The 26,265-nt window shown below is 46.9% G+C and overlaps 1 protein-coding gene across 2 annotated transcripts in view; it reads right to left on the bottom strand.

Annotated features, from left to right (window-relative positions):
- The window catches only part of CLASP1 (cytoplasmic linker associated protein 1), a 1,635,412-nt gene that overhangs the window by 1,269,839 nt on the left and 339,308 nt on the right, over nucleotides 1-26,265 (bottom strand). The gene's annotated exons all lie outside the window — the stretch shown is intronic.

Below are 26,265 nucleotides of genomic sequence, written 5' to 3'. Positions count from 1 at the left end.
CAGCCAGGCTAGCTGGGGTGAATGTAAGACATTGTTCTGCATTCTGTCCATAAACTGTGTTTTTTGCAATTTTCACCACGAGTGGGCTGGGTATGCTCAGACGTGAGTCCCAGGCTCTCCACATCACTGGAGTCAAGCTATCCAGGCTGAAGAAGGCTGATAGCCAGAAACCGGTCCTTGGATGCTTGATTCCGGTCTAGGAAAGACATGGCTTGGTAGTTCGGGCTGGACTGTTCCCATGAGGCACAGGGTCAAGGCTGATTTGGATATAGCCAGTGTCTGACCTAGGGTGGTGTGGAGAGCATAAAAACGATGGATTTAGGCCCAGATCTTTGTACTGGGGTGAATGTAAGACATTGTTCTGCATTCTGTCCATCAACGGTGTTTTTTGCAACTTCCATTTGGAAGCACCTAAGATAACACTCTCCAAGGTATCAAATTAATCATTGCAATAAAACAAGCTTACTGCTGAGTTCAGATTTAAAGTAACTTAACAGGAAGGTGACTTTAGAAAGTTACCACTTTGTTGCCCAAACCTTCAGTAGCCTTTACTTCCGGTCTGCAGCACTTGTCATTGGAGACCACATGCTGCCTACTTGCTTGGAAGTGTGACGCGCTTCCAGAAACAAAGAGAATTGCTTAAGGGCAGAGGTGTGACCTCCTCCAGCAGGATAAGTACCAGGTGGTTGCCATAGATGGCACAATTTCAAAGAGGCAGCTGCCAAAGTAAAGCAAATGACAATCACACCTTCGCCTGCTCACTCCTTTGTGTTGGCATACAGGCTGGCCTCTCCTCTAGAGGGATAAAATCTGTTGCAGAAATATTTTTCGCGCAGTGGCTCCTTATGCTGGGTATGTGCCCAGGAAAAGAAGGCTTACACCTTGGTTTAGTGTACTGTACTGGGGGTGTCTTGAGATTGTTTGATGGCCAAACCCCCAAGAAGTGATGTAATGTGGGAAAGGTAGCTTTATAGGAACTATTGACCAATTGGTTAGCGAGTCCTTTCCTCCCACAAATGAGAAGATCGTATAAAAGTGGCACACCAGACCCACAGTCCGTAGATCACTACTGGACTAAAAGAAGACAGAAGAAAGACTGCCCTGTTGCTCAAAGGACCCAGCAAAGAAAGGCTGCATCAAAGACTGGACTGTCCCTGCTGCACCCAACGAACCCACAAAGAGGACTGTGCCACTCATGCGTAAGAGCTTCAGTTGTGCCAGAACGGAACAATGGACTCCAAGGTCATGGTGGTTAGCCTCCTATTACGCTTCAGGGCCATCAAAATCTAAAGTAGCCTGAACCCATCGAAAGCCAAGCTGCCCAGATTGCCTGCCAACTGCTTGATGGCTTAGTGCCAACTGGACGACTGAGTCCAGACCTTCCAGAGGTGGCCTCCATGCACATAAGATCCATAGCCAAAGTGAAAGGGGTTTGGTCCCCTAAAGAAAAGGACTTGCTTACCTGTAAGCAATCACTGAACCTGTAACCAGGAGACCAGCTGAGCAGTGGCAACTGGACCTGCACTGGACTCCCGTGCTGCAAAGTGGACATCAACTCCTGAGGCCGGAGATGACCCCTAAAGTTGATGGACCCCACAATGGCCCCAAAAAAACTCATTGCATGTCTTCAACATCCCTTCAGCATTCTTCATCCCCAGCAACAGTACCACTTCTTAGCTGGAATGCGTTAAAGGAGAAAAGTACACTGAGGACCCTAAGATTGCCGCTTACGACTGGTAAACTGTGCAACTGGATCGGAGTGGTCCCTGTGACTTGACTCATCCTGGTGTGGTTAGTCCAAGAGGACTCTAATCTGCCTTTTAGGCCACTGGCTACTAAACGCTTGAAATAAGTTATTGTATCTTAAAGATTAAAGTTACATTATTTTAGATCACATCTTTGGTTCCACTCAATAGATGTTTGTTACTTTAGTGTCCATGTGAAGGTAAAAATACTCTAGATTTATGAATTGTAGTTGGATTTTTATTGTCTCGTATTTCTTACTTACCTGTTGTTTTGGTACTCCTAAATACCTTACACTTGTTCCTTTGTTTAAGCCTGACTGACATATGTCACAGCCACCCAGGGCCGAGCTAAGAGTTTTGTAAAAAAAAACCTTACTGGGCCTGATAAAGATTGTGATATTATTACATGCGAGGTCTCACAATCACAACACATAATAATGCAACTTCCTACAACTGCCATACATGGTTTATGCATCCCTCACACTGATTAGAAAAACGCTGATTTTATTCTGCGAATAATTCGACCACACTTCAGTAAACTAGAAACACTGCAGCTATGCTCACCTTTGACCTGCACAAATGTGAACAAACCTTTCTGGAAAACCTGGACTAATACATTGTCTTCCCATTAAAAAGAGGACTTCTTTTAGAACTCTTTGTTTGACACATAAAATATTCATTACCCAGCAGCCTCGCCTCAAATTTCTCTCCTTACCATCCCTGCTCGAAAGTTGCACTCTGCTTTTCGCAGACTGTTAATTGGTCACAAGATTAAGTTAGCTGCTTGATGCTACAAACACGGCCCTTCGATTACGGTGTTTGGTAGCCCTTTTGTATTCCTAATTTCCAGCTAGCTCTATAAGCGAACACATAGGTAGGTCGTTTTGTAGAAGAGGGTCGGCCTCAAAGCAGCACAGGAATGCTAGACAGGTAGGTGTTTGACCTCAGTACATATAGCTTTGAATCGCGGTTTCTTATTTTGACCACAAGGTGGCGCAACTGGAACAGACGAAGTAGATGGCGGGTAACTAACGAAGATATCACAGAAACCACTTGATCATGGTAAAAAAATGATATGAAGGTAAAGAACTTACAATACAGCTATCATTCTGCAGTTTACGATTGTCTAATCTACTTCTAGGGCACATAAAGAACATATTTTGCAAAATCAAACTTCTTTGATATGTTGACGTTAAGAGTGTATTAAATGTCTCTATAGAACTTTGACCAGAAAAAACCGCACAAGTAAACAGCTAAGAAATATCCTAGTCCTATATCATGAGACTATGGTTGGAGGTCACTACCAGCCGGCTAGAGATGGGCCCTAATGAGAGTAAAGCCCATTGCTCACATACTAGGCAGTAAATGACAAACACCACAGCGGTCGTGTGCCTCTCAGACCACTGTGCCCCGGTGCTACTTTACCATCGATAGCTAGTCCCCTTCTCCCAGGTAAAACTAAAGCTAAAACTAAACCAGAGTGCATTCAGCCATGTGCTCCGGCAGTCGTTGGGGGAACAGGTATTCATACAAGCTATTGTATACTGGTAAGGCTGAAAGAATAGATAATGCACCACAGCATAAGACAGAGCCAGCACTGATACAAAGCAGTAACAACCAGGTATAACAAGCATTGAAAATGCAATAGGTCTCGCCTTTCATTAAGTTAAAGCCATTTGCTTTGCTAATGGTATTGTATAGCAAAGCAAATGGCTTTAATTTAATGAAAGGCGTCAGACCTATTGCCTTTTTAATGCTTGTTCATTTTACTTCACACACGAGCAGTTTCTCTGCACCCCTTTTCCCTGAGCAACCTTCCATTTCGAATACATATGGTAATGTCTTCACCTTCCTTCAATCAATCAGGACACTTGTAAATCGCGCTACATACCCGTATGGGTCTCAAGGCGCTGGGGGAGGGGGGTGCTGCTACCGATCGAAGAGCCAGGTCTTGAGTAGTCTTCTGAAGGCCAGTAGGTCTTGGGTCTGCCGTAGGTTGGTGGGAAGGGTGTTCCAGATCTTGGCGGCGAGGTGGGTGAAGGATCTGCCTGCGGAGCTTGCGGGTGGGGGTGTAGAAGCGGAGTCGTCTGTTGAGGTACGCTGGGCCGGTGTCGTGGAGGGCTTTGTGGGCGTGGATGAGGAGCTTGAAGGTTATCTTCTTGTGCACGGGCAGCCAGTGTAGGTCTCTCAGGTGTGGAGTTATGTGGCTGCGGCGGGGATGTCGAGGATCAGACGTGCCGAGGCGTTCTAGATGCGTTGCAGCCATCTCAAGAGCTTGGTGATGCTCCGACGTAGATGGCGTTACCGTAGTCCAGCCTGCTGGTGAGGAGAGTCTGGGTGACTGTTTTTCTAGTTTTAGTGGGGATCCACTTGAAGATCCTACGCAGCATCCGGAGGGTGTTGAAGCAGGAGGAGGAGACGGCGTGGACCTGCTTAGTCATGGTGAGGGTGGAGTCGAGGATGACCCCCTAGGTTGCGTGCGTGCTCTGTGGGTGTCAGAGCAGTTCGCAGTGTGGTCGGCCACCAGAAGTCGTCCCAGGATGAAGGGGTGGCACCAAGGATGAGGACCTTCGTCTTGTCCGAGTTCAGCTTCAGTTGGATGTTCCTCATCCAGTCAGCGACAGCCTTCATTCATTCGTGGAGGTTGGTTTTGGCTGTGTGAGGGTCCTTGGTGAGGGAGATGATCAGCTGGGTGTCATCGGAGTAGGAGATGATGTTGATGTCGTGTTGACGGGTGACGTGGGCGAGGAGTGCCATGTAGATATTGAACAGCGTCGGGCTGAGGGACGAGCCCTGGGGTACGCCGCAGATGATCTCGGTAGAATGGGAGTTAGGGGGGGGAGGGGAGGCGGACGCTTTGAGTTCTGCCGGAGAGGAAGGATGTGGTCCAGTCCAAGGCCTTTCCTTGGATTCCGGCGTCGTGTAGGCGTGTCCGTAGGGTGCGGTGGCAGACCGTGTCGCAGGTGGCTGACAGGTCCAGGAGGATGAGGGCTGCAACATACTTCTCCGTTGTCTAGCAGGGTCCTGATGTCATCTGTGGCGGCGATGAGGGCGGTCTCGGTGCTGTGGTTGCTGCGAAAACCGGACTGAGATGGGTACAGGATGTCGTAGTCTTCGAGGTAGCGGGTCAGCTGTTTGTTGACGATTTTCTCGGTGACCGTAGCCGAGAATGGGAGCAGGGAGATGGGCCGGAAGTTCTTGAGGTCCTTGGGGTCCACCTTTGGTTTCTTGAGTAAGGCGTTGATCTCGGCGTGTTTTCAGCTTTCCGGGAAGGTTGCTGTCTCGAAGGAGATGTTGATGATCTTGCTGAGATGGGGTGCGATGGATGCACTGGCTTTGTTGAAGATGTGGTGGTGGCATGGGTTAAGTGGTGAGCCGGGGTGGATGGTCTTTTTGATCTCAATGGTGTCCTTGGGGTTGACATTTGTCAAGGCGAGTAGATGGTTGGTGCGTGTGGTGGTGGTGGGGGTGGTGGTGGTGGTCGTAGGGGCGGTTGTGGCGTTGAAGCTGTCGTGGATGTCGGTGATCTTGCGGTGGAAGAAGGTGGCCAGTGAGTCGCATAGGTCTTGTCGTTGGCGTTGGAGCTGGGGTTGGAGAGTTCCTTCACGATGTTGAAGAGCTCCTTGCTATTTTGTGAGTTTTTGTCTAGGCGGTCCTTGAATGAGGCCCTCTTAGCGGCTATGATGAGTTGGTGGTGTCTGCGGGTGGGGTTCTTGTGGACTGTGTAGCTTTCCGGTGATCGTTCAAGGATCCAGTTCTTCTCCAGTTTTTAGCATTTTCTTTTGGAGGCCTGGAGGTCTTCGTTGAACCAAGTGGCTTTCTTGCTGGTGTGTCTTGAGCGGGGCGAGGGTGCTTGGCGCAGTCGTCGATCCATTGTCTGAGGTTGCAGGCAGTGGTGTTGGGGTCGGAGGAGTCGGCGGGTGGGTTCTGGGCGAGGGTGGTGGTTAGCTGGTCATCGGTGACTTTGCTCCAGCATCGTCAAGGCAGCAGTTGGGTGCGGTGGTGCGTGGTGGGTTTCCTGAAGATGAAGTGGATGCAGTGGGGTTCGGTGGTGTGGTTGAAGGAGACATGGGGACTTGCGGTGAAGATGGGGTCGAGAGCGTGGCCGGCAATGTGGGTGGGTGTTGTCACAAGCTGTCTGAGCCCGAGGTTGGCGAGATTGTCGAGCAGGGCGGTGGAGTTGGTGTTGTCGTTGTTTTTGAGATGAAAGTTCAGGTCTCCTAGGAGGATGTAGTCCATTGAGGCGAGGGTGTGCGTGCTGACGAAGTCAGCGATGGAGTCGTTGAACTATGGTCGGGGTCCGAGGGGTCTGTAGATGAGGGTTCCTCTGAGGGTGGTGTTGGGGTAGGTGCGGATCTGGAAGTGCATGTGTTCAGCGGTGCTGAGGGTGTCGTCGGTGTTGGTCGATACTCTGAGGGTGTTCCTGTGGATGATGGCGATTCCTTCTCCTGTTCCGTTGGTGCGGTCCCTGCGCATGATCTTGTATCCTTCCGGGATGGCAAAGGCGATGTCGGGTGCTGAGGTGGGGTTCAACCAGGTCTCTGTCGGGAGGTTGAGTCAAGGAGGTCCCAGAGCTCGACGGCGTGTTTGCAGGACAGAGTGGGTGTCGAGGAGGATGCATCTGAGGTAGTTGGGTTCCTTGGAGGGCGATTTGGCTGGCCGGATGCTGGTGAAGTTGCAGTTCTGGCAGGTGAAGGGTCATTTGGTGTTCTTCGGGGTTGCCCAGTGGCAGGAGTGTTCTCGACCGGGGTTGAGTGCGTGGAGGGTGCTGGCGTCGTAGTGCAGTCGGGTGTTGTGCCGTCTCTGGGGTCCAGGCGCTGGGCGGGGTCCAGGCGCGGAAGAGCTTGCTTTTGGCGCACCGTCAGCGCGCCAGTGGCGCTCCCGCTGCGCGGCCACTATAAGAAGGGCAGGTGGGAGGGAGGAACAGCTGGGTGGGGGAGACTGGCAAATGGGAGCGGGGGCGGGGCCGCAGGGGACGCAGCGGCGGGAAGCGGGACCGGCGAGGGGGCAGGGGGTGAGCGGGCGCGGGAGAAAGGCAAAGCACAGGCCGGGGCACAAGGCACAAAGTACAGTAAATAAGAAGAGAGAATTAAACACTATTTACGGGCACAAGATACAAATAACAGTGAGAGTCAGAGCAGATCAGGTGGAAGCACGGGCACAGACCGGTGGAGCTACGCGGTGTGGGGAGCGACCTGCCTGCACAATTCCTTGTGCATTTTTTGAAAATATATTTAAAAAACGAAGATTTCTACTAAAAAACAGTGGGGTTTTTCTTTTCTGTTCTTGGTGCGTTTTGATGAATGTTTTTGTTATGCATTAATTACTATATACTAAATATTTGACCAGCAATGTACCTCATATTCTAAAAATCATTTTCCTTTGTGCTTTTCTAAATCTGTCTGGGACCATTTGTTGTTCATATTAAACTATAATGAAACAGCACATTTGTGCACACGACAATAAAACACAATAAAACAAATGACTGTGCCATGTTGTGTGTGCTGTTCCCCACTCATCAATGAAGTAGCCCTCCCGCCAGAGGACAGGCTTCACTGTCTCAGATCCACAAGAATGGGTGGCAAACGCAGAAGTGAGGCAGCATATTTCAGTACCTAAATGGACACAGCACAGACAACTGGTTTCCTCTTAGATCACCAACAGCATTGTGGTTAGTTAATGTTTAAAAACCATCCCTTTCCATAAATAAATGTCTCTCAATGCAGAGTGATAATCTGATGTACTAAGGTGAAAGGCTTTTACATGTTAAAGAAAGGAGTAGTTTCTGTCCTGTAACTCCAGTTCTGTAGTAGGGGTATCTCGGTTATAGTCATAATCTAGTGAATAGTCCCGCCCATGTGCGTGGACCCCGGAGCAATCAAAAATAATCTCTTAAATTGTCAAAATTTGCAGACCTGCACCGTCACTTGAGAGAATTTAAAGACATATAATGCAGCCTATATCCACAGGCTACACTGTCCAGTACTTCAACTAGAAATTCCACTAAAAACCCACAAACAGCAAAGCCTGTCAAGTGTTTTCCACAGAGAAAATCCTTCCCCTACCAGCAGAAGCCTCTGGAATGATAGAGAAAGTCGTGGACAGACAAGCCCCATAGGCTGCCATTATGTGGCTCAGAACAGGATACTGTGCCTTTAAGATAACCTTCCAGAACTCTCTCAGTATCCCAGAATGCACAGCAGGTCCCTTTTACTTTCAGTTCTTTTTGAAGGCGGAACACGCAAGACGTGTAGCATTCCTTACATGAATATCTTTCTCCACCGGGGAGGAGGGCGGGCTCTTATGACTATAACAGAGATACCCCTACTACAGAACTGGAGTTACAGGACAGAAACTACTCCTTCTGTAGTAGGGGAACTCTGTGTATAGTCATAATCTAGTGAATAGAATGGCAAGCCCATCCCCACACCAAAGCGGCGGTGGAGAGAAGAAAAATAACACTACTACTGTGCGAACAGATTTTGCAGCGAAGACTGCCCAACCTGAGCGTCTGTCCTGGCATCGGTGTCCAGACAGTAATGCTTAGCAAAGGTATGGACCGACTTCCAAGTGGCCGCCCTGCAGATTTCTGCAATTGGAACATTACGTAGCAAAGCAGTCGTGGCAGCTTTGCCCCTGGTGGAATGAACCTTAGGTTTACCCCCTAAGGTCTTATTAGCCTTCTGGTAACACAACTGTATACAGGACACAATCCTCCTCGAGATGGTCTGTTTTGAGGTAGCAAGACCGGTCCTGACTGATCCATAGTTGATAAACAATTGGTCTGACCTACGAATATCTTTAGTTTTATCCAGATAAAATTTCAACACCCTCCTAAGATCCAGGGAATGGAGAGACCTTTCTGCTGGAGACGAAGGATTCTGAAAAAACGTAGGTAAAGTTATGGTCTGGTTAACATGGAAATCAGAGATAACCTTTGGAAGAAATTTAGGGTGAGTGCGCATAACAACCTTAGCAGCATGAAACAGTATAAGGTTCTTGGCAACACAACGCTTGAATTTCACTCACCCTGCGGGCCGATGTGATGGCCACGAGGAACGCCGCTTTCCAGGACAGGTGCTGCAACAAAGCCTTATGAATAGGTTAAAAAGGCTCCTTCATCAATCTGGACAGCACCACATTCAATTCCCATGAAGGTGAAGGAAGCCAGACAGGAGGGAACACTTTCTTCAAGCCTTCCAAAAAGTCCTTGATCACAGGGACCTGGAAGAAGGAAGTCTGTGAAGGGCATTTCCTGTAGGCAGTCCGCGCAAAGAGATGAACCTTAATGGAATGAAATTAAGGCCAGACTGCGCCAAATGTAGAAGATACGGAAGGATGACATCTTCCTTACATGTCGTAGGATCATAGTTCTTGGACTTGCACCAGATGCAGAATCCCTTCCATTTGTAAGCATAGGAAGTCCTAGTGGAAGGTCGCTTAGCCTCCTTCAATATGTCAATACAATTTTCTGGTAGATTCAAATGACCATATTGCACTATCTCAGGAGCCATGCCGCCAAACTCAAAGACGAGAGGTTGGGGTGAACCATCTGCCCCTTGAACTTCGTGAGAAGGTCCGGCCGGAACGGTAGCCATATGTGAGGAAGGAGAGACCGGTGAAGCAGGTCCGTGAACCACCACTGCATGGGCCATTCCGGGGCAATCAGGATCATCCGCGCCCTGGACTGGGACAGCTTGATGAGCACCGCCGGAATCAGGGGAATGGGTGGAAAAGCGTACAGAAAGCTGTTCGACCAATTGATCCATAGCGCATTCCCCAGCGTCCCCTGCTGGTAGTACCTGGAGGCGAAGTCTCGGCATTTGCTGTTTTCGGCGGTGGCGAACAGATCTACATCTGGAGTCCCCCACCTTGCGAAGACTTCTCCTAGTACTTCGTCGTTTATGACCCATTCGTGGTTTTCCTGAATCAGTCTGCTCAGTGCGTCCGCCTGAACATTCTGCACACCTGGTAGATGGGTAGCCGTTATCGTCAGACCTCTGGCCAGAAGCGAGCGACAGATTGCCTGCGCCTCCTGAGACAGAGTGCGTGATCTCGAGCCCCCCTACTTGTTGAGGTAATACATCGTGGTCGTATTGTCCGTCTGTACAAGCAGAGAGTTGGTCTGGAAGGATGGATGAAAGGCCTTCAGCGCCAAGTGAACATCTCTGAGTTCCAGAAAATTGATGTGATACGTGGACTCAGTCGGGGACCATGTTCCTTGTATCTGTAAGTCTCCGGAGAGTGCCCCCCAGCCGTGGAGAGACGCATCCGTCACGATAGTCTGCGTGGGAATGTCCTTGTGGAAGGGAACCCCTCTGAGGAGATTCTCCGCTGAACACCACCACTTCAGAGACTGAAGTGCATGCAGAGACAGTCGTCCCAAGACCCTTTCCTCTGCTGATCCCACTGATCCTCCAAGCACTCCTGCAATGGTCTCATATGCAGCCGTGCATGTAGAGTGAGGAAGATACAAGAGGCCATCGACCCCAGGAGAGAAGACACCGTCCTCACTGTTGTAGATGGAGCGGTCAGAAGAGCCTGAGCCTTCCGAATGAGTGATAATCGTCTCTCCTACGAAGGAGACACGCTTGCTGACAGCGTATTGATGAAGGCTCCCAAGTACTGTATGCTCTGGACCGGAGTCGTGACAGACTTGGACATGTTGATGTGCAACCCCAGCTTGTTCAAGAGAACGCACGCCTTCTGGAAGTGCGCTTGAGCTTCCGGGAATGAGGAGGCCTTTATCAACCAATCGTCCAGGTACGGGGAGACGAACGCCTTGTTCTTCCTCAGGTGTGCCGCTACCACTGCCATGCACTACGAGAATGTTCTGGGCGCAGACTTCAGCCCGAATGGCAGTACTGTGTACTGATAATGATTAGCGCCGACTTGGAATCACAGGAACTTCCTGTGTTTTTGTGCAATGGGCATATGGAAGTAAGCATCCTGTAGGTCTACAGCACATAGCCAGTCTCCCTGTTGCAGCTGAGGATAAATCTGATGCATTGACAGCATGCAAAATTTCTCTCTGCAAATCCACTTGTTTGCTTGTCGCAAATCCAGAATGGGCCTGAACTCGTTCTTGTCCTCCTTGCGAACAAGAAAGAACCGTGAGTACAGACCTCTCCCTCTTTGAGACAGAGGTACGTCTTCTATCGCCCTTTTCCTTATCAGGGTATCAGCCTCCGCCTGGAGCTCGCGCAGTCGAAACTGCGAGCTGACTGGTGGAATTGCAGGAGGCGGGCTGGTGTACCGAAGACTGTATCCATTGCAAACAATATTCGGCACCCACTTGTCCCGAGTAATTTTTCTCCACTCGGCCAGAAAAAATTGAACGCTTCCCCCCACCGGAGTGGATAACGGATCCAGGGGAAGTAACCGCTCAGGGCCTAGACCCGGCCGGGCCTTTGTTCGCCGCTGCGGACTGCTGCCCGCCTCTGCCCTTCTGGCGCTTCTGGAAGGGCCTTCGGAACTGCTGCTGCTGTTGTTGCTGCTGTCCCGAAGCTTGTCCTCGGCCTCAGCTTTCATGCGGCAAATCTCGTCGTCCGCATGCTTGCCAAACAGGGTTTCCCCCGAGAAAGGCAGGTTGGCCACCCGTTGTTGAGCCTCTGGCTTGAGAGACGTAAGTTGAAGCCAAGCATGGCGCGGTTGGTCGACACCATGGCAGTACCCATGCGCCGCCAGAAAGGACACATCAGCAGCCGCACTGATGAGCTGGTTCGACACCAACATCCCCTCATTCAGGATCTCCTGAAAATCTTCTTTCTTCTCTCGAGGAAGAAGCTCAGCGAATTGCTGGATGGACTCCCATGGGGCTCGATCGTATCGCCCTAGCAAGGCCGCGGCACTGGCCGCCTTCATCGTGGTAGATGCTGTCCCACAGACCTTCCTGCCAACCGAGTCTATCCAGCGGCTCTCCTTATCAGGAGGCACTGTGGACGACGAGGTGGTGGCGTGCTGCTTCCTAGCTGCCGTCACTATGACCGAGTCCGGTGTTGGATCCACTGCAGAACTCAGCGCCCTTCTGAAGAAACCCTCAGCAGACCCCACTGAACTTAAGAACTACCGCCCCATCTCGCTCCTCCCATTCCCTGCCAAAGTCACTGAGAAAGCCGTCAACAGTTCAAGTTCAAGTTCAGGAATTTGTATAGCGCACTACTCACCCAGAGGATCTCAAGGCGCTTGAGGGAGGGTGGGTGCATTACTCATCGAAAAGCCAGGTTTTTAGCTGCTTTCTGAAGGAGAGGTGGTTCTGTGTAAGGCGGAGGTGAGTGGGGAGAGAATTCCAGGTTTTGGCCGCTAAGTAGGAGAAGGATCTTCCTCCCATGGTGGATTTATGGATGCGCGGAATTGCGGCAAGGGCTTGATTGGATGATCGTAGTTGGTGGGTGGGTGTGTAGAAGGACAGTCGTGTGTTGAGGCATTCGGGTCCTAGGTCGTAGAGGGCCTTGTGTGCGTAGGTGAATAGACGGAACGTTATTCTCTTGTTGACGGGGAGCCAGTGGAGGTCTTTCAGGTGACCGGAAATGTGAGCTTGACAGGGGATGTCCAGTATGAGTCTGGCTGAGGCGTTTTGGATGCCTTGGAGTTTTTTATGTAGTATGGCTGTGGTTCCGGCGTAAGGGGTATTTCCATAATCCAGTCGGCTAGTGACCAGTGCGCGGGTGACTGTCTTTCTTGTTTCGGTGGGGATCCAACGGAAGATTTTTTTGAGCATGCGTAGGATGTTGAAAATCACGGACGTCGTGGGCGTAGGCACCGTCACCGTGATGCCCAAATTAGCCGCACCCCTCAGGAGAACATCTTGGAATGAGACAATGTCGTCTACAGGCGACACCCTCGTCCCTGGGGATTCCGACAAAGTCGGCGAATATTCCCTGGTCCCAGAAGATTTTGTGTGGGATCTGGATCTGCACCTCCTGTGGAGTCGTCTTGATTTTGTCGACGACCGGTGACGACTACGCGATCTCCCACTCCGGTCGGAGAGAGAACGCGATCTCCTTGGCTTTGGCCGCTCCACAGGCCTCACAGGAGCAGGTGACTTCGGACGCTCCACAGGCCTCACAGGAGCAGGTCACTGCCGCCTGACCAGGGGCCTCGGCTGAGGCGTCCCCTTAGGTGGCGTCGGGTACCGTGGTAGTGAAGCCGTCCTCGCCGGAACCACCGGCGGTCCAGAAGGAGGAAGCAGAGGATAAAAATGAGGAGGGTGCGGCGGAAGCGGAGGCGGAGTGGGATTTCGCGGTGGAGGATCCGTGGACAACAGGGGAGATGGGGTAGGTGTCCTCGGCTTAGGAGGTGTATATACCTCGGAGTACACAGAGCCCTGTGACTCCCTTCTCTTCTTAGGCGGAGGCGATGGTGAGGCAGAGCCTATCGGCGCACGTCGGCGCGTCCCAGCAGACCCAGAGGAACTCCTGGCGCCAGAACTCCTTCTGCGATTTTTTGGCGTCAAAGAACGCCGCCTCGACGGCGACCGTCGTCCTCTCGACGTCGTACGCCCTCGTCGGCGAACGACTTCGCCTCGACGGCGAACGCCTCCTCGGCGGCAAACGCCTCCTCGACGGCGAACGCCAGCGAGACTTCGATGTCCTCCTCGACGTCAAGGATCTCCTCGACGTCAAGGATCTCCTCGACGACGACCTCCTCCTCTTCGCCAGCGGCGAACGGCGGTGTCGCCGCGACAGCGAGCGCCGACGCCGGACCGCCTCTCGACGTCGATGACTCAACGACGACGATGATGAAGAAATCGTCAACGGTGATCTCGACTGCGGTCTATTCAGTTCCCTCGATGTCGACGTCGCCTCGACCCAGAGCCCTGGGGAGACGGGGAACAGACTGCTGTCATCCCTCTCGACAGTCGTCGGTACGATCAGATGTGGTTTACAAAAAAGTGGAAATTGAAATAGATAACCCCTGTTTGCCCTGAAGAAGTTGCGGAAAATACGAGCAACGAAACATGTTGGCGACAACGATTCACACGAGAGTGTGCTTGGTGTGAGTCGTTTTTAATTTGGAGGATTCACAGCCCAGAATAAATCCAGAGTGGCCAGTGAACTCTTCAATTTTAATTGTGTGAGATTCACGTTTTTCATTTCTCACTAGGGGTGTGGTGTATGTGCACATTAAAGTAGCAAGGGTTCATGTCGACTTGCTATGGTATGAACAATCAGCAGATTGTTCGGGCTGATGTTGAGAAAAAGCACTGTTTTATGTTGTCGGTCTTTTTCTTGTATTTGTCTTTCCTGTCCACTATTACGAGAGTGAGTTACCGATGATGATAAATGGGTATACTGGCAATCACTAACCAGAAAACCCCATAGGCGGTTCTTCCGTGAGGGGCTCACTCTTTTCTCCCACATTTTTTCCCAAAAATTTTTGGGTGGGTGATGGTACTGTGACAATTTTATTAGTATCTTGTGTGTACCTTATTAGCTTCTGACACATGTATAGTTTTGAATAGCCTAAAAACAGTGGGCTGGTGGTAGTAAAAATTGTATACCGCTATATTCCTTGAAACAAGAAAAGAATAAGAGTGTCAGGAGGGACAGGCCATTTGTTGTTTATTATGGACTGACTGATCCTGCCTGCAAAGTCATCCACCTAAGCTCTCCGGATGGCTTGAGGGTATGTTCTCAGAAGCTTGTCTATAGGACTGTTTGAAGGTATCACTATAGCTATCCCTCCACTTTTTGTGCACCTTTTGCATGCTTTCTTTAAATCCCTTAGCTCTGCAGAAAACCCCTGGACTTTATTTCGAGATTGGGGTTTCTTACTTGATTTTAAGGGGATTACTGCGACTAAGGTAATGTTGACCCAATCTTTAAATGCTGTATAGGATGTGGAGACATCTCCAGCTAGCACTGAGGTTGAGTTAAGGAAGGCCATTTCCCAGCTACTCATGTCCAGTTTGGACTACTGTGGGTAATCTTTGTCTGAAGTTTCTCAAGGGGTTTTATTTCTATTTGTGGAATGTAGTAAGTAATTATAAAGTGGTCAGACCAACAGACTGGCAGAGAGACGTCAGTTGTCACATGTGAGAAGTTGGTAAAAATTGGGTCCAGTATATGGCCCTTATTGTGTGTAGGGGACGTGATCAATTAAAGTGCTGATGAATCCAGTCGTAGATTATCAGCAGGTGTGCAAGTTTTGTCTTCAATATGTATGTTTAGATCACCTAAAAGGGTGAGGTTGGCTGTTTGAAGACTGTAGGAGACAAGAATATCAGGAATGGCTGATACGAACTCTGAGGCAGGCCCTGGGGACGGTAGACAATCAGCCCCAAGAAAGTGTGGGTAAGTGAGAGCTTGATTAAGAATGAGAGACTTTCGCATCCTGGGATTTGAACTTGGGCGTACCAACATTCAAGCTCATTTTAAAATAAGTTTGCAACCCCTCCCCCAATCGTATCAGCCTGGTAATTCCTAGTGACTGAGCTGCCAGGGGGAAGTGATACAGCCATGTCTGGACCACAGTCATCTTTAAGCCAGTTTTCAATCAGAAAGAGGGTCATCTAAAAAGATGAATAATTCAAATTTGTGTTTTGGGAGGGATCTGCAATTGATTAAAGACATGTACCATTGCTGACTTGGTTTCCTTTGTGCACTAGATAGCTTGACGCGCCGCTGAAGTTCTGTTGGTTTCATAGTGAATTGAAATGTTGCACGCTTACTAGGGAGATGTAAAGGGACCAGGAAGTGGCAACAGGGTTCGTTGGCCAAGTAGTTAAGGAGTTTCAAGGAAATCAGAGAGTAGCTTACCCTATCTGTGGCCAAAGGGGCAAGGGTCCTAGCCCCTGACCCCAGCCAGGCACAGATGGGCTTTATTTGCTGTGCCCGCTGCGCATGCCCACTGCACATTCGTGCACATAAAGGACATTGTAGCATTGCAGCAACCAAAAGAGCCCTCAGGGATCAAGTGTCGTTTCCGCGTTTTGACAAACGAGTTGAAAGGGAGCTTAAAGCTTGTCCACTGTGTAACTGCCTGGCTCTCAAAACGACTGGGTACCCGCAGAACATGTATGATCTACCTACTCAAGTTTGGGAGAGGTTTGCGGCTGACTTCTTTGGACCCCTCAATATTGGACATCATCTCATGGTAGTTGTCGATGAGTACTCATGCTTTCCTTTAATGGAAGAACTATCATAATCCACAAACGACTGAGTCATCGAAAGGATAGATGACATTTTCACAATCTGGGTTGTTCCCTTCAATCTCAAATTTGACAATGGTCCAACCATCAATAGTTCAAATACTTTATTAATCGTTTAAACATGAAATATCAGAAAAGTACACCTCTCTGGCAAAAAATAAATGGCGTTATTGAACGATTTAGGAGTACTTTGAAAAGGGTGGCTCAGCGTGCTGCGCTGGAAGACATCGACCGAAAGTCTGCTTTAGGCCCAGGCCTTCGTGCCTAAATATCTACTCCTCATTACCACAACAGGAGAAAGTTCTGCCACCTTGCTGTTTGAGAGAGCTCTTGGAACGAAGATCCATCCAACTCTCCTCCGAGATAATAGAAGAAGGCAACCCTCCTATCTAGTACAACTAGATCTGGAAGACTGGTTGAAGCACCTCGACAACTCATCGAGGAGTTATAATGTGTTTATGTATATACATTTGTTCATACTTTTTATTTAACAAAGGGGGAAATACTGAGTCTTGTGTTTATTTGTATGAGGCCTTCAGTGGCCCATGCCAGACTCCTTACAAGTATTGTGTAATCTTGTGGGTGCGGAGAAATAGAGTTGTGACGCAGTGCATTCAGTTAACATGTGTATGCTGAAGAATAAAGACGTGCAAACCAGAGCTCCGTTTGTGACGTGGTTTGTTAGATGCTACCGGGCTTGGGAGGACGCTATACATGCCAATGTTCCCGATTCAGCCTCCTAAAATGATGCTAAAAATATAGATTTAAACATGTAGTAAAATCTAAAATCACTATATAAAAGGCGAATAAAAAGGATTGCATTTAAAAACTATTTAGCACGTAAAACCATGGCAGAAATAAAAAAAACTTTACTGCTCGAAATTGCCAGATTGATTAATTATTTCAAGAAGCACACAAAATATTGCAGTTCTCAGATACCGCAGACAATGTTTCTGTTGGCACCCATTTCAATAGTTTCAATAAATAATATGCATGATCAGGAGTATGCAGGGCTTTGATTTACTGAAAAGGCTTTGTTGCTAATTGTATGTATGAACTGCCATATGTTTGGGTCTTCTGAACTAGACATGAACAGTGCCCTCATATCTCCCTGGAAGACAAATGTGATGTTGAGACGTCAACTGTGTACAAATTACTGTAATTGCTGATACGTATGGTCAACTGAGCAAAAGTAAACAAAAATAAAAAAATTTTAAAAATTGCTTCAATAACTAAACATGCTCAAATCCACCTCCCCTCAGCAGCCGCTAAAGGTGTGAAGGCTAGTGGTGCATCCGCAGAGGATCCAGAACTCCTGGAGCTGAAGGTGCCCAGGAAGGCTCATATATGCGTTTTGGAGCTACGGCAATCGTGCAGGACATCTGTGCAAGTGAGTTTTTAAGGGACCCACCAGCAGTTCTTTGTCCCTCGATTGGACCGGTTGCTTTCCAGAGCGTATAGCCAGGGAACACTCAAAAGTGCACAACTGACAGCGGAATGCGGGCTGCACACACTATAGCCAGACAGACCGAAAAGACAAGAACCCGTTATCATATAGTTCCTAAAGCAAGGATGCACCAAAGGACTATCATTCTCGCAAGACACAACAGCACCCGTGGAAGTGTAATCCCCATTTTGCTGGTGACGAAACATCCATTGGGGACCAAATAAAATAAAGTAAATATCCCGACAATGAGGAAAAGGACAAAAAACTGTTCCAAGTACGGACTGTATGAAAGATGGAAAAACTCAGAAGACAATCTTGAAGGTGCTAACCAACCAGGAGCCCATTGTTTTTTAAAAGTGTTTGGAACATTAAAATGCGAAGCACAGGCTCCTCAAAATGGTGTGGGAGATTGTTGCGGAGTAACAAATGTAGCTCAGAAGAGGACTTTGCAACTTGAAGCTCCAACAGCTCCCATGTGAAGACCACAAATTGTTGCATCCCTAACTATACGGGCAGGTGGAAAAAGCACTTCTGTGAAACAGGTCACGACCGCAGAAACAGTAACAGATATGACTGGTTTCATTCAACAGCAACCTTGAACATTCAACATCAAATAACTTGGATTCAAAAGTAATCTGAATGCCATACGAATCACCACTGCCGGGGAACGTTTCAGAAATCAGGACAAGTTCACCTTGGAAGCATTGCATGTGCCGTGGAGGGTGACATCCCTGAAAAGAATGGTCAAACGTTTTCCCATAGTCTGTAACGCTAATTAGTAGTCCGTATTTGAAATGAGAAGTTGAAATTGGCAGAGAAATAAACCTGTGTATTATTCCATCTGCTGATGGAACATCTGCAACAGTAAATTATAACATTTCTAACTTTTCCATGTGTAACATTGTGTATGTTGTGTCTTTTCTAGCCATGGTGGCCTTTTCATTTGTTAAGTTGTATGGTAAAAAACAAACTAGTTTAGTTTAATTGCTTCCATGGAATGAGACGAGTGCATAACGTCTGTAGAGTCCAGCTTAGGAGCAAGATAGTCCTTTTTCGGTTTCACGTATTCTTCTGTTGCCCCTTAGTTGCATCCCCAAATCCAGGGCAGGGCAGCCCCGTATTCATTTTGGTTCAGTTTAAGCATTTCTGTTAAAACAGATAATGATGGTGTACCATGTATATAGGTCTATACGGCATCAAAGTCTGTGCCCTAATGGCACAGTCATTTACCAGGAAGCCATCCCCATTGCCAGGCATATTGAGAATTCTCTGTTGACTTGGGGTCCCGTATGGGAAAACATTACTTAAAGCAGATTGGTTTATTGCGAAATCCAGAACAGAATCTCATTCCGCGTGATGGAAACTTCACTCATTATTGGTTTAATGGTCACTGGACTAATTCCAGGTATAGCAAATTGTGGTTCTGCAGCTTGAACAAACCTCTGTGGGATCACGGTCTGCATAACAAAATGAAATAGACCTAGATAGAGCGCAACTAGATCTGTGTATAGTATAACAAGCTCTACGTATGTAATGTTTCCAATGTCTGGATAAGGTGTATAACCGGCTAAGACTAGCCATGATGCTCCGTCATTACTGAGGGAACCTAGTCTGACATTTTCTACTGTATGTCTTAGGGCGCCTCAGAATAAATCAGTTGTTCCTGATAAGTCAATGGGAATTTTAAATCCACATGTGCTCTATATTGGTTTGGTGATGCTACTTCAGTGTATATTTTAAAGTGTCCTGTGTTGGCATTTGCTGTCAGAAATATGGGCAATGAATAGAATACCTCTGCTCTGCACGCTTCGTGGGCCTCTACCACAAAGGTAACGACTCTACCCATCTGGGCGAGCCCATGTTATAATAACACTTGAGTTAATGCATATCTGCAATTAAGTGGTAAAACCACTCGACCTGCCTTCTCCATTTAGGTATTTGGAATTCAGAGTGGGTACCTCTGTGGGGTGATTCTTGTTAACAGTTCAGGCTTGAACAACCTTGTGGTATGTTATTACTGTAATAGTTGTATTCCTTAGATATGTGTCCCATGTTCTTTGGAACTTCATGTATGGTTCTAGGAACATCAGCTCTGCTCGGGGAGCTTTGCTGTGTTCTTGAAAGCATCCAGACGTGTTCCTGGTCGTGGGTCCAACGATTGATGAATAAAGCTTTCCTGCGTTCACCTATCGTTTCCGACCTGAATTCTTTCCTCCCAGAGCTACATTTTGGTACCAGAAGTGGGATTGAGAAAAGGTTGTTTTCAAAACGGAAAGTTTCTTCTACTTTGTGAGCAGCCAAGACACTCGACCCAACAACATCTTTTTCTGCAAATTTATTGCCTGCTTGAACGGAATTTGACTTCTATTGGGCCGGCGAATCACTGATGTAAGTCCAAACTTTACTTACTTTACATTGCTGCAGTTTGGCCTCAGACTTTGTCTCGCACCCTCCGGCATCATTCAAACCTCCTCCCGCATTATACATGACTTCTTCCGGGGCTCGCTCCTTTCCAGAATGTTGAAGCTGAAGCGCAGCGCTCATCAACAGGCTCATCAACAGGCGTGCTTCTGCGTCTGATTTCATCGCGTACGTCCCGTACGCTAGCGGCCATCTTTGTTTCCTTCAGTTTCTTCTCCACAGCTGATCGCCACATAGATTCTTCTCCACAGCTGATAGCTGCATCATGATATCGTTTTCAGATTGCCACAAACTTAATTTTTTTTCCCCAGGTGAGACATTCCTTTCATTCTCTATTAATATTTCTCCTGGTGTGTTTTAAAAGGGTCCATATGGCCTCGCTTCAAGGTGCAGTGCAACCACCTCCCTTTCTACAAAAACCAGGAAGACCTGATGTTAAATGGAAAGACTGGTTGAGGATCTTTGAGAACTACATCACAGCTATTGATGCCAGAAAAATCCAAAGCCACCTTAACCCAGGGCACTGAAGGTAACGGAACAGGATGGAGAGGCTTAACAGAAGAAACACCATGTTTGTCAGAGACTAAACACTGAGGACACTTATCAACAAAATTAGATATCATTTTGTGAATTCCAGGCCACCAGAAAAATTGATTGAGTTTTTTACAAGTAGAGGAAATACCTAGATGACCACTGTGAGCTGTGCAAATAATGCGCTCACGCAATCCAGCAGGAGGAATAAAAAGACAACCACGCATACAAATGTGACCTGAACAAGAAATTTCAGCAGTCAGCTTAGATATTTCTCATTTGAAGGTGGCCCATTACAGTCCATCTTCAAATGGTTAGTGTCGAGAGAGCCAATCATATCCTCAAGAAGGTATTCAAACAGCTCTTTCAGCTGAGTTAAATGTTTGAGTTTTTGCAAGACAAAATTTGGAGTTACTTGACCACCCCACATTCCACTACTGGGGTGACATTTTACATGCTTGAGAGGCTGAGAAGATAAATCCAAATTGATTCCTGGGTGGCTCAAGTTAATTTCTGGCCAAGAGGCTAATCAACCTAAGGTCTCTCTCTCTGATATTAATCAAAGAGTTTTAAATAAACAAAAGAAACTAAAACTTGGTATGACAATAAATATAGAACTTGTCCTATTGTTATTAAAGAAAATGACTGTTTTAATGAAGAAACCACAAAGAGTGGTTAAAGGAGAGTCTAAATACACCCTGCCAGTTAAGGTTATTAAACCTGGTGCTGCTTCTGTTCTTCTTCAGGGAAGGGGTTGGTGGACTAAGAACAGTCTTATTTCCATCTCTAGAAGTCAAGCTGAAATACACAATCAAACCTGTATTGCCAATGATGATTCTGATTCAATGTTGTCAACAGATGTAATGTTACATGGTCTGGCATCCAACATAGGCATGATACTCCCAGTCCATCATATTCAGGTTCTTCTCCATTAGTCAATGGTCAGAGTACTGGGTCAACTCAGAGTTCTAGAACTGTAAGAATCCCAAGCAAGTACAAGGGCCTTGTTATGTATTAATGTGTTATTCTTTGGGGTTTTTTATGGGGAAGGGTGATGTGGTATGTTGTTACTGTAATAGTTTTATATCTTTGATATGTGTTCCATGTTCTTTGGAACCGCCTGTATGATTCTAGGAACGTCAGCTCTGCTCAGGGAGTTTTGCTGTGTTCTTGGAAGCATCTAGACGTGTTCATAGTTGTGGGTCCATCGATTGAAGAATATCTCTTTCCTGCGTTCACCTATCGTTTCCGACCTGAATTCTTTCCTCCCCTTGCCACAAACATACAGCCAGAAATAGGTGTTTCCTACTTGGCAGAGGAAGATTTTTCCCTAACACCACGGAAGTCTCTGGTAAATGGGCACATAGGGTCTTTGGGCACACAAAAGAAAACAGCTTGGGAGATCTATTAAATAAGTACCCAAGCTAGAACGTTGGTGGTGTCATGTCGAATGGTTCATACTTTATCAGTAAGACTGTGCGTTTGGACAAAATAGACCTCAATACTGTGAGAGACGGATGCCACACACATCATCAGCATATGCTGTCCTTACTCCTGGCTACTTCACAGTGCAACCTCTTGACCTCTAAATCTAAAATGTACGGGAAGGTATGCCCTACCTCTGACTCCCCAAGGAAATCGAGGAAACAGATCAGTCCCTTTCGTTAGTAACTTAGGCATGCCCAAAGGGAGACACAAGAAACACTCAGATTGGCTTTCAATAATTTATTGAGCATTATGATTCTTGTGTAAAATATGTGTGCTGCAATGATCAATAGCAGGAAACAGAACAGAGTAACCAGCATTACTAGAATCATAAAAAAGATTAACAATTCAACCATTGTGCTGTTACATTGATTATAAGCATACATGTATAGTCTAGGGTGGGTGAAGCTGTCGGAATCCTGTAGAGTGATCTAACTCCCTGGTTAACTGTGGGTATGTCTCATCTAAGGGGCCTTGATGTAGAGCTGAGCACCATCCTTCTCAGGAGGTAAACCGGATTCGGCTGGGATTCCGGCATGGGGCGACCTCAACAGTGTTAGCTAAATGCCCTCTGTCTAAACAAAGGAGTGATGTTGTTTTTAATAAACTCAACCATGTTACCATGTCGAAGGCCAGGTCAGGCCTTTATTATGGATTCTAGATCTACAGGGCTTTCCCCCAGCAGACAATAACAAATATCAAAATTTGGCGCAGTGAACTTAACTCTCGTACAGAATGCTCAAGGCTCTGATAATATGCCTACAAAGAAATGTAAATGTAAGCAAATAGCTCGAGAGAATATTACCCATAAAAGCACAAAAGCAAATTTGTGTCCAGTGTCAACCTTCAAGAAAGATGTCAACTTTTAATGTGAGCATGTAAAACTGTGTTTTTTGTGCCTGGGCCTAAGCGACCACATAACAGGCCAACCTGGTCAGAGCACATGTGGGTAAACATCTTTTCCTAACCAATGATATCAAGCTCATCCTCTCTCTAGCAGAAGACCCCATCGCCAGGCTGGCCAACCTCTGCTGGTGCATGCTAAGCATCACTGACTAGATGAGACACCTACCTACAACTCAATACAGTTAAGACAGAAGTCCTGATCTTCAGGAACACCACCTTCCCATGGAATGATGCTTGGTGGTCTCTCGAACTAGGACCCTCACCCACTCCAACCAACGACACCGCAATCTTGGCATCATCCTGGCCAGTAAGTTTGTTGGGATGGGTGAATGAGAGGTCAATGAGTGTCATGATATGTGCAGGTCAGACAACGGCATTGTCAGCAAATGCAATGTGAATGTATGCCGCTGCTTGTACCCATACAATGTCCTCAATGCAATGTCAATGTATACGGTAATTTGTGCCCGCACAGAAGCGCTGACATCAGCATTAATACCAATGTATTCAGTGATCCGTGGCCAGATGATAATATTGTTTCGAATAAGAACCATGTCAAAGTGTGTTCAGACTAGAGCAAATCTAATCTCATTAACACTAGTACAAACTATTTTAATGTCCAAAATGACAACTGTAGGTGTAGTGATGAAATGTCGGTAAACATGATACCGGTGGCTGTCATGTTACTTTTAGGAGTTCCAATGAATTCATCTCATTGCTTTCAGATTCATCCAAGGTGACCTCTCCAACAACCCTGAGTTAGAGATACGTGATCAAGCATGTCCTGCGACCCATGCGCACGCTTCTAAAGTAACAGGTCACAGGTGGGATCCCCCATTAATTATAGGCAAACATACACCCAGGGAAACCCTGATCGATTCCACAGATAGATTGTTGCACCACAAACAAGTCTGAGATAATTGGCCCCAATAAGATAAGTTAATTTTCAAAATACTTTCATACTTATGAGACAAGTTTTATAGAGGATTTTAGATTCCTTTAGATCCTAGAGAACTTCAGAATAGCTGTTTCCACCAAACAAAGCCTTTTTAGATATTGTGACTTTTGTGGTAAAAAGAGAACCTTGATTGGTGACCCTTATAAAGATAAAGCAGACGATTCAAGCATGTGAATCAATGATATTCAATACTGAAAAAAAAAATTGTGACTCAAAAGCACACGTTTTTGTCCATGGTACTGTAGGGACCTGCTTTGTTAGAGGATCTGCTCCCTGTGAAAGAACAGGATGGGATGCTGCCATTCACAGTTACGTTAACCAGTGGCTGGGGTGGGCCAACTCACTGCCCTGTGCTTTATGCAGCAGTGGGTGGAATTAAAATGTGAATGACATAAAAAGAGGCTTATGGATGAAGAGGGGCTGAGGGAAAACCCTATACATAAGTATATTATATATACACCCACAATTATTTTTTTAAACAAATTTGATTTGCTTTTCCTGATATGGGCCATAGCCCTACAGGTACCTGTAAAAACAAGAGGAATCAGGAGTACCATGGTGGTATTTATGCAATTATAACTCCTTCAGAAAATGCAGATAAAACAATACAAACAGTGCAGACAATCCTAGATTCCCGTGATCGTGTAAAAATTACATATGGGTTAAGGCAGACAGGCACATGATAAAAGATGTAACATGTATCAAGCATTAGTGAGAGTGATCTGTTCAATCAGGGGTCTAAAGATGGGAGGGGGGAAATCTATACCTCGGTATGTCATCCAACGAGTCCATATCTCTGGGGGCATCCACGGGCAAGAAACTCAGTGATCTCTGCACCCATACACCTGTGCAGTTCAGCCTTCCATTTACCTATAGTCAGAGGGGAGACCCCGTTAAACAGTTGGGCTGTCACGTTTGGTATTGGTAAGGGCCAAAAAAAGATTCTGTTTGTATTGGTTACCCCCGATTCGGTCAGTGCTGTGTAAATGCCTCCGATCTAGCGGAAGTTCCCAGGAAAGTATTTCATCAGGGCAAGAAGCCACCCTCCTCCAGAACGGATGCAACACGGACCAGCTCCAGACCGTGTGAAAAAAGGAGCCCTCTTCCCTCTCACATGTCAAACAGGTAGGGGACTGAATTACCCCCATTTTCCAAAGTCGGAATCGGGTGTCATAGGCCCGGTGTATGTACTTAAATTAAATGAGGTGGTAGCGTATAGACACCACAGCACTCCGGGGGTTGGCTGTGGCTTCAGCCAAGTCATCATCCGTCAAATCAAGCTTGCCATGCTCTCCTAGTGTTATCAAGAATTGTTTGTGTGTGCGTAGTCAGTGTTTGATATATTTGCCGGATTTTATGAAGCCCCGGGTCGCCCATCAGGAGACAGCCCACAAGTGGATGAAATTCTGGAAGGGTTTCCAGAGTATCTATCAGGGGGTCTAATGCATGACGTAGTTGAAGGTATTTATAGAATTGTGTCTTGTGTAGGTGAAATTCCTCTTGCAGCTGTTGAAAGGATTTTAGTGTAGTGCTCTGCATCACATCTCCTAGCGCAGATATTCCCACCAAGTCCAATTGTCAGAATCCCTGCAAGGCCGTCACTGGGCGCAAGTATATGCCCTGCCACAAGGGGGTTGTTTGGGTCAGGGTCCCACGCCATCCCCTTTGCCTCACCTTGATACACACAATTTTAATACAATCAAAATGTCTAGTCTAACAACATACCTAAAAATGCTTATTTTAACAGCCTAGAAAACCATACTTCCGGCAATCTGGAGCTATAGTCCAGTCCATAATTATAGCGTTTTATAGTGGGTGCAACAATCTATGAAGTACTGCACAAGTCAGGCTCTAAGTACTTGTAGAATCGTTCAAATCCTTCATAACAGTAAGTTGTATAAAAACTCCAAATCAGTAGCAGATGTGCCACATACGTGTGTACCTTGCATGAAACTCGCATAGTCATGTCCTGGACTTTGTGTATTTAACTTTCATGCACAGAAAATACCTGCATACAAACTGTATGCATTTCTACCCACTGCAACAGATCTCCCTGTTCTGACTCGTATTTTACTTTGTGTATTTTTATGTAACAAGCAAAAGTGGCTTCAGGCCTGCCACCAAAAATTATGAATTAAAATGCCCAAATGCAAAATTGAAATGTTTATACCCTTACAACGTTCTCTTTCTTATTTTAAATGTTGAAGCAGCAGTAAGTACTTTTAACATAGACATCTGACCTGCTTTCTAAGGTGGTCATCCTACAAAAACTGTCCTCACTCAGCCAGCCATCCACTGCTCTTTTTAAGTGTGTCAGGCTATTAGGACACCTTTACACTATAAATGTACAAGTTCTACTGTGACAGCCTGGCAACCAAAGTTCTAGAACGATCCTTCAGTCTTCTAGAACAATGTAGGCAAGAAATAAATCACCACAGAGACATTAGCTTCAGAGTGGGTTGTAGGCAAGGAAGCCATCTGAATGGGATGGATTGCTGTTGGTCAAAATGTAAATTTCCTGAGTCACGTGCACAGGGTAGGACAGTCAGGATTCCGATCCAGCTGAAAAGGGCCATACTGCATATAATTTTTAATTTTTGTTGGTAGCCTATAAAGATGGGCA

The sequence above is a fragment of the Lissotriton vulgaris genome, chromosome 2_1, assembly GCF_964263255.1.
Source record: "Lissotriton vulgaris chromosome 2_1, aLisVul1.2, whole genome shotgun sequence".
Taxonomy (NCBI): Eukaryota; Metazoa; Chordata; class Amphibia; order Caudata; family Salamandridae; genus Lissotriton; species Lissotriton vulgaris.
The sequence above is the reverse complement of the archived record's forward strand: the minus strand, read 5'-3'. Positions and strand labels throughout refer to the sequence as shown.